The 16855-nt window shown below is 40.8% G+C and overlaps 2 long non-coding RNA genes across 2 annotated transcripts; both read right to left on the bottom strand.

Annotated features, from left to right (window-relative positions):
• Window positions 1-80: 80 nt before the first annotated feature.
• Window positions 81-3117, bottom strand: LOC122133546. The gene is made up of 3 exons (XR_006152857.1): window positions 2398-3117; window positions 656-856; window positions 81-129 (listed from the first exon to the last, which is right to left on the bottom strand). It is a non-coding gene; the product is annotated as an uncharacterized LOC122133546 (long non-coding RNA).
• A 9480-nt stretch (window positions 3118-12597) lies between these two features.
• Window positions 12598-16017, bottom strand: LOC116223779. Its single transcript, XR_006152838.1, has 4 exons — window positions 14424-16017; window positions 14233-14274; window positions 14051-14101; window positions 12598-13002 (listed from the first exon to the last, which is right to left on the bottom strand). It is a non-coding gene; the product is annotated as an uncharacterized LOC116223779 (long non-coding RNA).
• Between the last annotated feature and the right edge of the window lie 838 nt (window positions 16018-16855).

Raw genomic sequence — 16855 nt, 5'->3', positions numbered from 1 at the left:
GCTCGCTCTCGTGGAACAAGCAGTTGACAGTCAGGATGTCATCACGGCGTACAAATCTGCTGGCGTCTGGGACTATTTCCTCTGGGTTAAAGGTCGGGTGCAGTAATACCAGGACTCCAGGTCTAGTTGCTACAAGAAGAAAAATTGAGTTTCAAAATGGAGTTTTACATGAGGACAAAGTATGGACACATAAATACAGTATAGTAGAGGGAGGCACCAGAGCATTGCATGTGTTGATCTTCTCCCTAGTGCAGTACAGGTAGTTACAGTATGATCATTAGAAATCCCTTGCTCTGCTGAACTACTTGTTTTCAGGTGCATAGCTCGTGAACGCCACTGAGACACACTACATGACACAAAACGTTTTACAGTTAAGTGGCAGGAGGGATTTCAGTGTACTGTATGTGTTATTTCTGCATTAACATTTAAAAACTTTACATCCCCCATTGCTATGCTTTATTAATGCATTTATGGTTGTTCTTTGACTTCATTCTTGATGCTGACCTCATCATAATGAAGCCTTCAAAATGTTCACCTTAGTTGGAAGACACAGACACATTGGATAATCCTAATAAGTTGTAGTGTCAAGATAATAATGTGAAAATGCCAGTTACAAATGTTCTCTGCATGTATGTTCCTTTCCGCAAACACTCACTGGGGATCAGCTGGACGGCTGCCTCTACATCAGTTCCAACTCGTGAGACGATTGGACAGAATGTGAGGGTCACATCACAGTCTCTAACGTTGGCCACTTTCACCGCATTGGTACTTCTTCTGACCAGGCGCTGCCAAAACTTTGCCTGGGTGTTCTGAGTGTTTCCAGCAAGGACCAAAAATACTTTCACCATTCTATATTCTGTATAATGACATGGAAATGTATGTTAATGTAAGTTACTGGACCTCTCCATCCCTCTGGTAAATAACAAGCAATAATATAATGAAGTTAGTTGTAAATATTTGGAATATAACATTAAAAGACTAAGTCATTACAATGCTAAAATTGTAATCAGACATGTCCATACATACATGTATAACTTCTCTGTTAATATCACAATATCTACACTTTTACATTTTTTACTTTTTTAATATCATAATCACATGACAGATGTCTGCTTACATAGCAGTCAAAGACCTGTTTGAATATGTGAATTAATTAATTATTATTATTTGTTTTTGTCATGACATTTATAAAGCACATAGTGGTTCAATGTCTGGCATGTTGCAGTATAAACCATAAATACAATTATGTCTAAATCATAAAATCAACATACTAAATAATATCAAAAAGTTCTGACAATAATACACAACAGGGAAAACAATGTCAAAAAGTTCTGACTATAATACACAACAGGGAAAACAATGTAAAAAATGCGAAAAGCTTTATCTCGAGACAGTTTTTCGGTTTTTCCGCTCTGGATTACTGTAGAAACATGGGGCACAACATGGTGGACTCATTCCTCTCCATCCTAACAGCTGTCCATAAACAGACGATCAGTGAGTTGTGATAAGCTTACTCAGTTAAAGCCAACCGGTTTTCAAGAATTAATTTACATATCTGTTAATCTTGGCAAGCATAGAGCCGAGTGTAACAGCTGGGAGTTAAAGGATAAAAGAAGGGCTTGAGATGGAAATTTGAAAACCCAGTCGGCATTTCAACGTTTATTCATGGTAGAATCAACGTCATGGATCAAGGCTGAATCACTGTTGAATTTTGTTTAGATCTTGAAAATTGATAAGCGTTGACATCGCGACTTTATTTCAATGTCATACTTTTCAGCATGGGTAAACTAAGGGCTTTGTCAGTGTTTAATTAACTATTTTAACCGTAACTTCTGTAATTTTGAACTAGATTTAAGAGTTGTCTCCCTTGGTCTGATGCCTTTAGTTCAGATATACACAGCCAAAATGAGTGTGTTGGCATTGCCTTTCTATGCAATCGGGTGCATGCACTAATTTATAGTCTAAGTAAGTAAGTAGTTTTGCTGTCAAAAATGTAAATGTGTGATAACATAGCCTAAAACAATGATGCAATTAAGAAGACGTGATTAAAAAGACCATGCCATGCCCCTTTCTTTCTCTATCCCCGCCTTACAAAATGTAAACCAATGCAGAAGACACTTACACTTACAGAAAACGCAAAGACCACAGAACAAAAGTTGGGACACAAGATCTTTTCACTATTCCTTGAGTATAAGAACTCAACAGTTATTATTCCATGGCTTGCTTTGAGCATTATGTCAGTAGCCTACTTCTGCGTTTCGAGTTTAATGTAGGCTACAAAAGTGAAAGCTATAACATTAGTTAAAAACACACATATCCTGCACAGCTCTATTGACAATTGCTCGTGATGGTTTCCACATTCCTTAAAACAAGTATTTACCAAAAAGTCTAGCCTACCTGTTGGGCAAAACCTTACAGAACCTTGTCACTTCTTCCTCAAGCAGGCACCAATAATACGAAGAATGAAACTGAATTTCAGGCTTCGGGTTAGCGAATTAGGTTTTTGGTTTCATTTTAAGCCTCCTCTCCCACGCGCCGCAATTTATGTGAATGCGAAATTTACGGCATGACGTGTTTACTCTCAAATTAATGAAAATCAGGGATTTGAAGGGCTTGGAGAATCTTGCCTAAACACATCGATAACTATTAGTCTACACACAAATGACCAGCGGCAAAAGTCTTGTGAACTTTTGTTTAGTTCCGCTTACATTTTTATTTTCGGTTTTTGGTGTGAAGGTAGGTATACACTTCGAAAGTACAGTATTCTATTCCAGTAACATGAAAAAGGAATTTAAAAACAGAGGACTCCCTTGTATTTGAGACTCTGCCCTGGAGACATTCTCCTACTTCAGACTCTTCAACGCCTATCTAATCTAGTTAGCTTTGTAACTAAGCTAAACCACTATCTCTGAATCTTCAGTGACCATTAACATACAACATACTGCTTTTGCTTTTTGGTCCGGATGAGCAAAGTCACTTACAAGCACACCTACGTCTAAAGGTCATGAAATGAAGGTTAATGGGTAATTTATACAATCTGTGTGACAAAATGAAAAGGCATTTGTTATCAGGTGGAGATAAACAAGCCCATGAACAAGGGACGTGCGGTCAGGGGAGGCACAGTTTGGGCCGAAACACACCAAAGGCTTTGCCACTTTGCCAAGGCGTTTTTGAAGCGTCTGCCGTTTTAAAAACGCGTTTGGTGTGTTTCAGCCCTTTGTCTGTGGGAGACAGGGGAGGCAGTGCCTCACCTAGGATTGCGCAATCGCTCCAAACTGGGTTTTGCGCATGCGTGCGCATGCGTGCGCATGCGTGCGCATGCGTAGAACCTTTGATCTGAGCTCAAAACGCATTGAAAAATCATGTAGGTGAGGCGCACAGTACCTCTGCCTCAATGAAGGGGGCGGGCGTGAGCGCACCTGTCGGGGTTATGCTGGGGAACTTTGCTCTTCTTCTACACTTCTACTAGCCTGGATGCCAGACGAACTTAGCCACGCCCACACATTTTTTGGTCGGGAAGTTCGGTCTGGTGTCGCTCCGTTGGGGAGAAATTATCTCCTCACAAAAATCTGTGAGGAGATAGATAGACCAATCAAATTGCCAGGGCGGGCTTTATACGATGACGGACAGATGATCAACCCTAACGTAATCAACCACGTCACCAAAGAGCTTTTGGGCTGAATTCGTTTTCAACAAACATGGCTGCCGTTGGAGAGCTGAAATGTGGAAATTTCGAGTCTGTTTTAGAAGACATTGACAGCACATTCATTTTGAAGGAGGAACAGAGAAACGCGATCAAGGCATTTGTCGATCGAAAAGATGTTTTTGCCGTCCTTCCTACGGGATCCGGTAAAAGTTTAATGTATCAGCTGGCCCCATGGTCTACGTTATGGTCATACTACGTTGCTCTGATTGGTTCTAGATATATCCAATTGAGCGAAGAGGCATTTTTTTTCCTGGTTCGGTTGAAACACGCCCCATAATCACAGTCCAACGGAGCGGTATCAGACTCATATTCTGACTAGAATTATGAGTATGACATCGTCAGGCTACACTTCTACTTGACCTTGACGGCGAAAATGGAAGATTTTATTGCTAAACTGAAGCAGTTCTCAAAACTGGACTTTCAGCCCAAACCTGAAATGATTAATAATGGGAGACCAATGCCGGAGCTAAAAGGTATGCTTCAAGCGACGGGACAGAAGATAACTCGATCGACTTCTCACATTCAAAGCCAAATTGCTTTGAACATGTTTGGAACCTCAAGAATATTGCTCGTAGCTTGACTATTCTCTCCCTTATACGTCGCTTTGGACAAAAGCGTCTGCTAAATGACTAAATGTAAATGTAAATGGAACCTCAAGAATACATTTGGTTTTGAACTTACAGCGGCAGCTCCGTTGATTTCCCATTATTTCTCTTGGGATTGTTTTATGTCTATGTGAAGCTATTTAACATCACACAAGTGGTTGTGATCACTTTGAACCCAAGACTGCTTTTTATTGGTGAGCTGATTTTGAGAAATTAAACTTATATTGTAGGTAAGTTGTGTTCCCTGGTTGCAATGGGTATCCTGTTGCTACTGTGGTGGCCAATACTAAGTCTTAAACTATTTTCACAATCAGAAAGTCAAGACAAAGGACGTGTTGTTCCAACGGATTTACTGTAGTACATTAAGCCACAGCAAAGAGATGTATTCCGGAAATAGATCTGCCACATTACATTCGCGCCAACATCTTTAAACCTGTAATTAGCACCTCCCATCTATGTTTTGCTTGGTTGACCAATCCAGCCAATTAAACCTGACCTCTCCATTCTGACCCCACCCAAATCAAAGACTTCCATGGTATATAATACCACACCCATTTTTTACCTTAGGTCACTCCAAGCTACGCCCTCTTATTTTAAATCTCTACCTCATCTGAAATGTAACCCAAAGCTAATCTTTACACTTATTCAACAGGTATCTGGTAAAACTATCCCTTATTCATATGAAAATATCCCACACTACGTTAGCTAATTAGCTAGCTATGGACACTTAAGAACCTTACGAGTTAATCGGAAGAGTTCAATTTGCATGAAATGATAGCTGGTTATCTAGCTGATGTTATAGTCTCCTCGATTTAACCTTTTAAAATGATAATGGGAAAAGGTAGAAACCCTCAGGGTGCTTGTGCAACTTCGTAAGTAAGAGTTCATATTCACGAGTTCATGTTCATGAGTGCATAATATTTACACATGAGTTCATCACAAGCTAGCAGCTGCCTACTGTATGCACCTTACCTATGTGTGTGTAAAGAATGCTGATATGAAAAACAACCAGTAGTCAATGTGAAAGCTGCCAGTTGATTGATCTTAGATACTCTATTGGGTTTATGTACTTGTAAATTTGACTCTGAAAGAGTCAGTGCCTCACCAGCCACAAACCTCACCGCACGTCACTGCCATGAACATCTCTTCTGAGCAGTATATTGTACAGTACAGAGGCTTTTTGCATATAGAGAAAGTATTCATTTCTGCATATTCAGGTTTACAGCATTGCATGCAACAGTGATCTGGTTTTAATGTTGTGATTTCATGACTTTGTAACGGTTTTCAGGTTCAGGAAGAACAACAACAGATAAATAAAATCAATGGAAATATATGCACTAATGGAAGAGGTTAGCTTTATCTGACACACATTTCTAGAACTCTCCTTGCAGAAGTTCTTAGTGATAGTATATACCATGAGAGCCATGTATCGATTTTCATTTTGAACTGGTATTCTTTTTTTAAAGAATGTTTCATGCCTTATGTTTTAAAATCATATTTGTGATTCAGTGTCTTTCACATTCATCACACCACCACGGATGAGATGAAAAGGTATCAATTTTATACACATCACATCACTACATTGATGAAGCTGTTGACGAAAAGACTGACATTGATTAAGAAAGGATAATTCATGTAGGCACATATTTATTGACCAATATGTCTGATCATTGTCATGTGCTATTTGAAAAAAAAAAAAAAAAAAACATTGTTGCTACTGTGTATTAATACCGGTTACTTGGCTTGGCAAAGGTGAGTCACAAAGGTTTCACTTACATTAGAGAAAATACATTTACTCTCCATTTACAGAAGAAACTGTTTCTGTCTTTCCCTCCTGAGGACACCACGGTCTCGGCGCGGATCTCGGACTGTCTTGCTGATATATCCACATGGATGAAAAATCACCACCTTCAGCTGAACCTGGCCAAAACGGAGCTGATGGTCTTCCCAGCCAAACAGGTCATCCACCATAACATCAATATCAATATTGACTCTTTATCTCTTGTTCCATCCAAAACAGCAAGAAACCTGGGGGTCATTATTGATGACCAACTGACCTTCACGGCCCACATCGCCTCTGTCTCCAGGTCGTGACGCTTTGCGCTATACAACATCCGCAAAATCAGGCCGTACCTAACCCACTATGCCACCCAGCTGCTGATGCAAACCTTGGTGAGTTCCCGCCTTGACTACTGCAACGCCCTCCTAACGGGCCTGCCGGCTTGCGTGCTGAAACCATTACAGATGATCCAGAACGCGGCGGCGCGCCTGGTGTTCAACCAACCGAAAAGGGCACACGTCACCCTGCTACTCATTAAGCTCCACTGGCTGCCGGTAGCTGCTCGCATTAAGTTCAAGTAACTTATGCTTGCCTACAGAGTGCTTGCTGGTTCTGCTCCCACCTACCTAAATGCTCTTGTAAGGGCAAATGTCACACCCAGGACGCTGCGCTCGTCTAGTGAGCATCGTTTTGCACTGCCGTCCATGCAAGCACGGCAACCAAACTATTCTCATTTGTAGTTCCACGTTGGTGGAACGAACTGCCTAGTACTACCAGAGCAGGGGCGTCCCTCTCTACCTTCAAGAAGCTTTTGAAGACCCAACTCTTCAGAGAGCACCTCCCTTCCTAACTGGCACCTTGACTAGCGCTTAACTTGCACTTCAGCAGTTACATTCCTGCACTTCTTTTTCCTTTCTAGGTCGTTTTTCTAATTCTTATGTAAAGTAGTATTTATTGTTACACCATGTTCTTTATTGCTCTTAGCTTGACTGTTCTCTCCATTGTACGTCGCTTTGGACAAAAGCGTCTGCTAAATGACTAAATGTAAATGTAAATGTAAAGAGTAAGAAAGATCTGGTCCTGGCAACAGCTGATTGGAGTATCTGATGTGTGATATCTGATGTGTAAACTCCTGTTTAAACTGTTGCTCTCTATCATACTGTTAGAGAGAGTCAGCCTGGGAAAGCATTGCCTTGTCTATTAATGTCTGTAATAACGTGATATTGAGATATTGAGGTTATTTGTTTGAGTGTGTGGAAGTTTTATGGACTTAGTTTTGATCACCCATAATTATTATATTATTATTTCATTTAATTAGTATTGTGATGTCAATGACTATATCAGTACATTTTATGTTCAGAGTTGAGAGAGAAGTCTTATGATATGTGTTCCTGAATGTTTGATTTTTAACTGTGTGCTTCTGTGTTTAAAGGCCCCGTCACACCATGACGTTCTGGTCAACGTTCTCTGAACTTTCTAATCGTTCAATTTCGAGCGTTCTAGGGCGATGTGGACACATCTGGCGTGTGACTTAACGAAAGAATAGCGTAGGACTGACGCATGACTACTAGCGTGGGACTCACGCATGAGGAGCATGTAACAGCGACACTGGTGCGCGACAAACGTGTGCTGACGTGTCTGCTACTAGCGCTGCTGCAGGTAAGAAGATGATAAATGCTGCTGAAAGTAATAAGAATACAAAGCCTCTTTCACTAGCAATGTCTTCGGACGAAGATTTACTGTTATTATTACTGTGATTTACGAAATAACGAGCGTTATTCCTGGGGTTTTATGTTATTAAAATAAATGATTTAAATTTGACACTGAATTTGTGTTTCTCAATGTTTATTATTAGAAAACATCAACACATCCACACACATTGTCCATGTCACAAGAGTCTTCGTATCATATCCATCTGCCATGGAACAGCACCAGCTATAACAGTGCTCAGCTATGTTCAAGTTCAGTACATCTACTTCATGCTGGGCTCAAGCAAGCATATATACCCTTCACTCCGCTTTTCGCTAGATTATGCAATGACCTTGCATGACATGATAGCATTGCATATGTCGATGTATAGTGCACAGAATAACGTTTGCAATGATGTAAGTTGCGTTTGTTGATCACGTATGGTTAATAACATATTAATTGTAGAAGGGACATGATAAAATCAAGATCTTCCCTTGGTGAAAAAACTTTCGCCGATATCTTCCTACGAGAGATGGGTTAGGTGCTCAAATTTCCCTGGATCAAAGAGGATGTTAGTAGGCATGTCCAAACTAAAATTCACGTCTCAGGATTTTTTGCTGCGCACATAAGTTATTTCGGGTGCATCAACTGTACTCAGTCTACCCTACCAACGACTGACTACCATAGCCAAACGCGTGCAAAGTTAATAAAACGTTCCACGAAAGTTCTCCTGCGTTTAAATTAAACGTTGAAGAATGCTGATCTCCATGAGAACTTTTGTGCATGTTCAAAACTTTTTTTTTGGACCAGCGTTCTCCTCCGATCACCGACGATTACAGCGTTCACCAGCTTTCACACAAAGCTCTTCTGGCGCAATACCAGCGACCATGGATGATTACCAACGTTTCCTCTAACATCATAGAACGTTGACCAGAACGTCATGGTGTGACGGGGCCTTAAGCACTGGGGTGTTTTGGTTACGTCTCGAAGTTCATCCGATCGCTCTAACTCCTGAGTGCATATCCTGGGTCAGTTGGTATCTGGACTCAGGGTGTTCCACGTGATCCGAGCTCTGTGATTAACACCCCCCTCTCCTATCAGACCTAGGATACTTCAACTGAGACTTACTCTGCTCTAATCAGATAAGCTGGTGAATTATTGTGTGAACCCATATTCTCTCTTCCTGAATGTGCATCAACGACTGCACAGCTGTACATGGCTCTAATACCATTGTAAAGTTTGCAGACGACACAACGGTGATTGGCCTCATCAACAACAACGATGAGTCGGCCTACAGAGAAGAGGTCCAGCACCTGGCAGTGTGGTGTGCTAATAACAACCTGGCTCTCAACACCATGAAAACCAAGGAGCTAATTGTGGACTTCAGGAGGACCAAAGGTGGCGCACACACCCCGATCTGTATCAACAGGACGGAGGTGGAGCGTGTCGCCAGTTTTAAATTCCTGGGTGTCCACATCTCTTGGACCCTCAACACTAGGGTGACCAGATTTGAGTTTGTGAAAAAGAGGACACTTGTCGCGGGACCCCGCCCCCTCCCCCTCGATGGAGTTTTTGGACATATTTTTCACATGCAGATGACCCCGCCCCCTTCCCGCGACGAAGTTTTGACATCTTTTTTACATGCAGATGTCACATTTTTGAAAATATCCTTTTAAATAGTGTCCTCTACTGGGCTTTAGGAAGAGAAGTTAACTAATTTAGATTTAAAATATGGCACACCAATACACATATTGAAGACATCTGCTGAGATAGGTGCTAATTATACTGTAGCATGGTAGGGATTTGCAGCTCAAGTGAGTAGGTTAACGTTGTAGGCTAGAGTTCACCAGCTAGTTATAGCTGGCGGAACTACTGAGTAGGGGTAGCATACCCACAGGATCAATGAACCGGCATGATAAAAGAGAGCCACGACATCTATAATTAACTCGTGATTTAACCATTTCGTTTCTTTTACTATTTAAAACTTCATGTGCTATACCTTTACACCCAGCAGCTGATTATGGCAGCTTTCACCAGCTTGGGTCGGACGGTCGCTCCAAGTCTGTTTACTAGACGTTATCACCGTCTGTCTGTCTGCACGCTCGCTCACTCACTCACTCACGACCAAACAGAGCCGTGCACTTGCCACCACAGTCTCAAACAGGCGGGATTCCTGTGCTACTCGAGTCTATTTTATTTCTAACTCTAAAAATTAAACAAAATAAGTTCACTAAATAGGTTGTTAGGTGTTAATTTGACAATCTCAAAATAAAAATAAAATATACATATATTTTTGGGGGGGGCTAAGGAAACTTTTGGGGGGGCTCCAGCTCTAGCTCTATCTAGGGATATATACGGCACTGGTTAAGCACCATGCCATTCTTAAAATTTCTGTCCAGGTGTCTCACATCCTCAATCACGTCACCAACCAAATGCCAGCCATCACGTAATTGACGCTACATTCATCACAGTATCAAAGGCATAAAATTATCGCATTTGGAGGATAATTTTCCTATCTGGCAACACTGGGAAGGCGGTCGACCAATGACAGTTCTCTCTACAGTCAGAGCTCGCGCAAGAAGGTGGAACTTAAGGGACATACCTTTCCAAAACGTGTAAGGGCGTAATAACTAGTTTGTGAAAGACCCAGAGAAACACAAATATCTTACGAGGTAAAATCCCGGACGTTTTTGGAATCCCTGCCGGACGCGTTTTTTAGGTCTCGAAAAGAGGACATGTCCGGGTAAAAGAGGACGTCTGGTCACCCTACTCAACACGTCAACCTTAATCAAGAAGCCTCACCAGCGTCTCTTCTTCCTGAGGAGACTGAAGAAGGCAAATCTGTCTCCTCAGATTCTGGTGAACTTCTACCGCTGCACCATTGAGAGCATCCTCACCAACTGCATCTCAGTCTGGTATGGCAGCTGCTCTGTTGCGGACCGCAAAACTCTCCAGAGGGTAGTGAAAACTGCCCAACACATCACTGGTTCCCCACTCCCCTCCATCGAGGCTGTCCAGCGCAAAAGATGTCTGCGGAAAGCGCGCAGCATCGAGAAGGACAGCTCCCATCCCAACCACAGACTGTTTGCCCTCCTCCCCTCAGGGAGGCGCTACAGGGTCCTCCGTTCCCGGACCAGCAGGCTCAGGAACAGCTTCTTCCCTGCGGCTGTCACCCTGCTGAACTCTGCATCACGGTGATAGCCCCCCTGGCTACCCCCTCACATTCCTTCCTACAGTGACTGTATTCCCCCCTCTACCCTGGCCTGACTGCCACTGAACATTTGCACTAAAACTGTTCATTTGTTTATATCTATTTATTTTAAATTGTTGTCCATATCCATATTCACCGTATTTATATCTTATGTCTCCTACCTCATTTATAACTTCTACTGCCACTTTCACCTGTACTTCACCTGCACTTTACATACTGTATATCTATATCATATATCTATATCACATCTGCACTGACCACCACTATTGCTGCTTACTGTCCATATTACTTATGTCTTATACCATACTGTATATATTCTATTTATCTATTTTTATATGACCACTTTGCACATACTCTGCACTCTTCTGATTTTGCACTTCTGGTTAAATGCTAACTGCATTTCGTTGACTCAGTACTTGTACTCTGTGCAATGACAATAAAGTTGAATCTAATCTAATTGTAAATAAACTCTTGTTCCTTATTTTTCTACCATTGCCTGACTGAGGTCTCCATTCCTATTGCATACAAATATATCACAGTATAGAAACGGCAACTGATACACTGTAAAAAATATTTGTAGAAATTACGGTCAAAAACTGAAATAGCAACAGTAAAAGACCGTAAAATCTTAAACAGTATATCACCGTAGTAAATACATTTAATTACCCATAATCAAAAAAAAATTCCAAAAAAAAAGATGGCGGACCAAATTCCGTAGATAGTCGTATTTGTACCTAAAAGTTGATTGTTTTACTTTTTTTTGCTTAGATTTTTTAAAAGTTACAGAGAAATACACACTGTACAATGTAAAAACCCCGTTATTGTAACTGAAAAATACGTCTGATAGGATTTGCGAGGTGTCTGAGCCACCTATAATGTTAGCATACTACTACTTACAAGGTACACAGCTTGCCAGTGGCGTGATTGACAGGTCAACAAACCAATCTCACTATAACGTCTCCGTTATCAACACAACCCCATGCGACAGACTCCTCCTCTGTCATCCGTTGGATCAACTGTCACAACTGAACGAACGAACAGGTTGCAGCAAAAGTGCGCTAACTCACCGAGCTAGCCAAAAAACACATCCAAGGTAAGGTCAACTAATACCAGAATGTTAACTAGCTAGCTGTTTGTCCCCTGATTGTACCCAACGTTAGCTGTGGAAGGAAGCCATCATTGATGTAAAGTTAAAACATTGTGGTAAACCCATCCTTAACTGACAGGTGCTCCTAAGCTAGCATCAGGTCTATCCAATGTAGCCAGTTCTGTCTGATGATGGTAGCTAACGTTAGCTAAACGGACGTTAAATGTGAGGAAGCCATCCTTGATCTAATGTTAGAACATTGTGGTAAATATTGATTTATATTCAACTATTTTGCCGAAATACCATATTATGCATTAACTGTACTGCATCAGAGTTTATTTGGTGATATTTATGTCGGATGGCAGATTAGCCTCAGATTGTGTCACATAGTGCCCTTGAAGCTAGCATTAGGTCTATCCAATAGCTAGCTCTGTCTTTGACCTTGTTCATATTTCCATGAAAGCTGTACAAATTATAGACAAAAATAAATAAAAACAGATTAACACTGACATCATGGGATTAGAATAATGTTATACAGAACAAATATTTATTGTAACATGAATACAGAGCAAGTGTCTTTTATATAAGACTAGATTGTACCATTACAATACACTCTCAAAACCCCTGACCTTTCTACCCTTGCAGTTTCTTCTGGAAGTAGCGCGGCAGAAGAGTCAGACCCCTCTTCCTCTGATCAAACCCTACACTGGACCACTCCTGCCCCGAGACCACAACTGTCTCATTGCTCCCAACTACATCATAGTAGCAAAAACAACATTTTGTATGTACAGTGCACTTTCTTATGCTAAAGCTAAGATAGCATTATAAGATTGAACACATTTTGGTATTTTTTCTTCTTTGTTGCTTTGGGGCCCCCCTTGTGTTTGCAGTATTTGGGTTGACTTCCTCCACCTTCTCAGTGCTCTATGGAAAAGGTGACAGATAGTGGATGTAGTGGATGTAGTTAGGCATTGCATGAATACATCTCCAACTCCTCTTGCTCAGTCATCTTTTAAAAGAAAATTCAGATATGTCTGCAGATATAATTCACCCCAAAGTGTCTTTGTGTAAAATGCAAAACATGGTTAGTCTTTCCTTCCTAAAACAACCATGATTAACTGAACTCAACCTTTCTACAGGAGGCTGCGTGAGCAAATACTACAAGCAAGTATTGACAACGCCTAGCTAGGAATCAAGAATTAAACGTTTCTTCAAGCCTTTCTAAACAACATATACTTCAGTAATTAAGGTCTTACATTTGTCTTGAAATATCTTGTAATCTTGTTTGTATAACACTGTACCACTTAATGAATTAAACAGGAAGTGCTAAAACTATGACACCTGCTGTGTGGCCTGCACTAGAATGGTCCACATTTTCTTCAAAGATGGAGTCCACAATTCACGTGAAACATTGCTGATATTTGAGCCAGACATTGTAAGAGGAGACAAATCACTGACAGGAAAATCAATGGGGGACATAGGAGGGAATCCGTAACGCTAAACATGGCGTATTTGTAACTGGGAGTCCTGCCCTGTATAATGGCAACACTGACGTTTCTCCTCCAATGCAACCTCTGTTCATTTCCACTGTTGCCATAGTAACAGCAACAGAACAAAATGTGGAGCATGCACAGTGAACACGTATTGAGCACTGTATTGGACTGGAATTGCAGACTGCACCTTTAAATGCTGCCAATGTAACCAGCGCTGCTGACTGTCAGTACATAAAAGCATTTGTTTATTCATGAGCAAGCAACAAATCATGACATTTTATACAATTTCCTTTTAAAGTACTTAAACATTGTTATCCCTTTTACCAGAACCCTTGTTCTCCTTTTTCTGCAGGGGAATATGTTTACTGACGTTGTGTCAACATTTCTCCCTTCTCCCATATTATTCCTACATGTTCTTCACACATACAGACCATGTACCTCCAAATATACAGTCATGGATATGAAATACATTAACTTACCTCTTCTGTTGTATTGGACTCCTTTTCACGAGAACCCTTGAACCCTTTTTTCTGAGGAGGAAAATGTTTAGTTATGTGTGTAACATTTCTCCCTTTTACCATATTATTCCTACATGTTCTTCACACATACAGAACATGCACCTCAAAATATACAGTCATGGATATGAAATACATGAACTTACCTTTATTTGTGTTTTGGACTCGTTAAGACTCTTGTTCTTTTTCTGCGGAGATAAATGTTGAATCATGTTGTGTCAACATTTCTCCCTTCTCCCAGGATTTTAATTTCTCAATTGTAGCATTGCATACCTAGCTACATATGCCACAGAGAAGTTACTTCTACAAATGTCCAACACAACTGATGAGTGCATACCTTGAATGCCTTTAGTTTCTTTGATGTTTGATTGATTGCTTCGGTATTCTGATCACAGTTGAGAATTCCACTGTCTTCATAGAACAGACAATTTACTATGAATGTAGATTCATCATAGTTGCTACTGGCTGGTACAACATGTTCTTTGTCAAATGTGTGGTAGAGCCCCACTACAATGATGGGTTTTCTTCCAGATCCATGGTGAACTACATTGAAACAGGGAAAAATAACTCACTATATTCAGACATGGACTCTAACCAAAAAGCTATGCTACTATGTTTGGTTTTGTAATAAATTCATTTTTGAGCACGCCGGTAACGTTAGATGCGAGTTCCTTTTCTTTTGTGCATTCAGTGATTCAGCCAGCTATCTTTTTGTTATACAATTAGCACTTATGGATATTCAGCTAGCTATATTTCTGTCATACAATGAGCAGTTAAGGACATACAGTGATTTCTAAAACGTCCAGTTTCAAGTAAAGCTCGAACGACAGTTAACAAGAGCCTGAGCCTACCAGCCAGAAATTCTTATATGAATTTATAAGAACCGTTTAGACACAACTTTCAGTGATTCTTGAGATCAGAGACAAAACAGGTTTTGATTCTCTAAAAATTATTTTTAATATTTTAAAAACCTATATATAAATCTTTGCTAAATGAGGTTTTATTTTATTGAGTGCCTGTGTGTTTCCCAAATATGGTGTGACAGTGAGCTCCATGTTCTGTTCGCTCCTCGATACATCTCCACTGCTACCACACCACACCTGTGTTTTCCCTTGCTCTGCAGAAAGACCTGAATATTTGTATAGAAATCCAGCACAGGTACGTAAAAGATAAGGTTCACTTGCTGGAGATGAACACACAAGTCTCTTCAATTGCCACAGCATTGATTGACTTCAGGACCTGAAGCATCAATGGTGCAGTCTCATGGTACTGACATTGACATGTCTTTCGATCTGAGGCTCCTAAAGATGTAATTTGGTAATTTAGCAGACGCTTTTATCCAAAGCGACGTACAAGATAGATGTGATGTTTAATAGACGCAATGCACAAAAGGATGAATAACTAAGTCTAATGTTAGGGTTTTGCATAGTGTCTGTCAGAATCATTCTTTGACGTTTAACTTTTTTCCTGGTGATGGTGCCTTGCTTGTCTGTCGTTATCCTTGCATTGTTTTCCAAAAACATATGAACACTTAAGGAGATGGTCTGGAGGCACCTGGGATCCCTTTGTTATTGTATCTTCTCTCATATTGTTTTGTAAGTCAATCCAAACTCATTAACCCGATGGATAAGGCGATACTTCTTGAGAATGCTTTGCTGGAAAAGCCAGTTTTGGATGCTGTGATGCAAGTTGAGTTTGCTCCCTTGAAGCATCATCTCTGCTTGGGTCCGTGGTGAGTCTTGTGTCTTATTTAGAATACGCTTTCAGAGTTCAAGTTGCTTTCTCAGCTTGTCCCTCTGTTTTGCTGACTTGTCAACTTTGTCTTTCAATGCTTTAATCTCTCTGGACTGTATTTTCATAGTTTTGCATCTTTCCCTCTCACCAGCAAGTAGCTGCCTACCAGTGGCGGTTCCTGAAAAAATTCTCAGGGGGGGGGGGGGGGGGGGGGGGGGCAAAGTGCGAATTGAGTTGTTGCACTGAACAGGAGCCATCTTGACAGACTATGGCTGTGTTCGAATTCTTAGATAGCCGTCTTAATCCTTAATCTCTTATTGGACAGGTGTCTGACGAGACACGTCCTTTCGGGGGAAGGTATCTCGAAAACCGTTGATTTCGAACAGTCTATTAAGATAGCATGTATGGCAACATGTACGGCAATATGTGATGTCATCACGCTGTGTGTGCTTATTTGCTAGCTAGCAGCTACTGTTAGCGACCTGGCTAACGGATACATCGCTAACGAAATCAGACTATTTTTGGTAATCAATCATGACATAATTACATAGTACACTGTTTATTTCTCGATAACTTAAAAAAAAATTACCAAAAAAAGCAAAGAAACGTACATCGGTGAATACTTTTGTGGAACTTCGACGATTTCATCCACCATCTTTTTTTTAATTTGTCTCTGGTTAGGGAGTGGCGCAGAGAGTTATGGGTAATAGCTGCTGCCATCGAGACATCAAGGCAGCTCATATGCTCTCTTGAAAAATGACCGTTATGTGACGTATTTCAAGGTATCTTATTAAAGCGGAAGAGAAAGTTTAAGACATTTTGAACAGTCCCTGCTCCCTTAATAGGAAGGAAGGAAGGAGGCATTTAAAGACATTTCGAACAGGGCGTATGCCTCTGTCGAGCTCATACGCTTTTACGTCCATTACTTATGACACGACATGGAGGGGCGAGCCCTCCCGGAAGCCATAGAGAATGCATTGAGAGCTCTGTTTTGTGAAAAAAATTGATTTAACATGGGAGTCAATGAGAGAGGTC

Source organism: Clupea harengus, chromosome 15 (genome assembly GCF_900700415.2).
Source record: "Clupea harengus chromosome 15, Ch_v2.0.2, whole genome shotgun sequence".
Classification (NCBI taxonomy): Eukaryota; Metazoa; Chordata; class Actinopteri; order Clupeiformes; family Clupeidae; genus Clupea; species Clupea harengus.
Note: the sequence above shows the minus strand (reverse complement) of the source record. Positions and strands in the feature narration are given on the sequence as shown.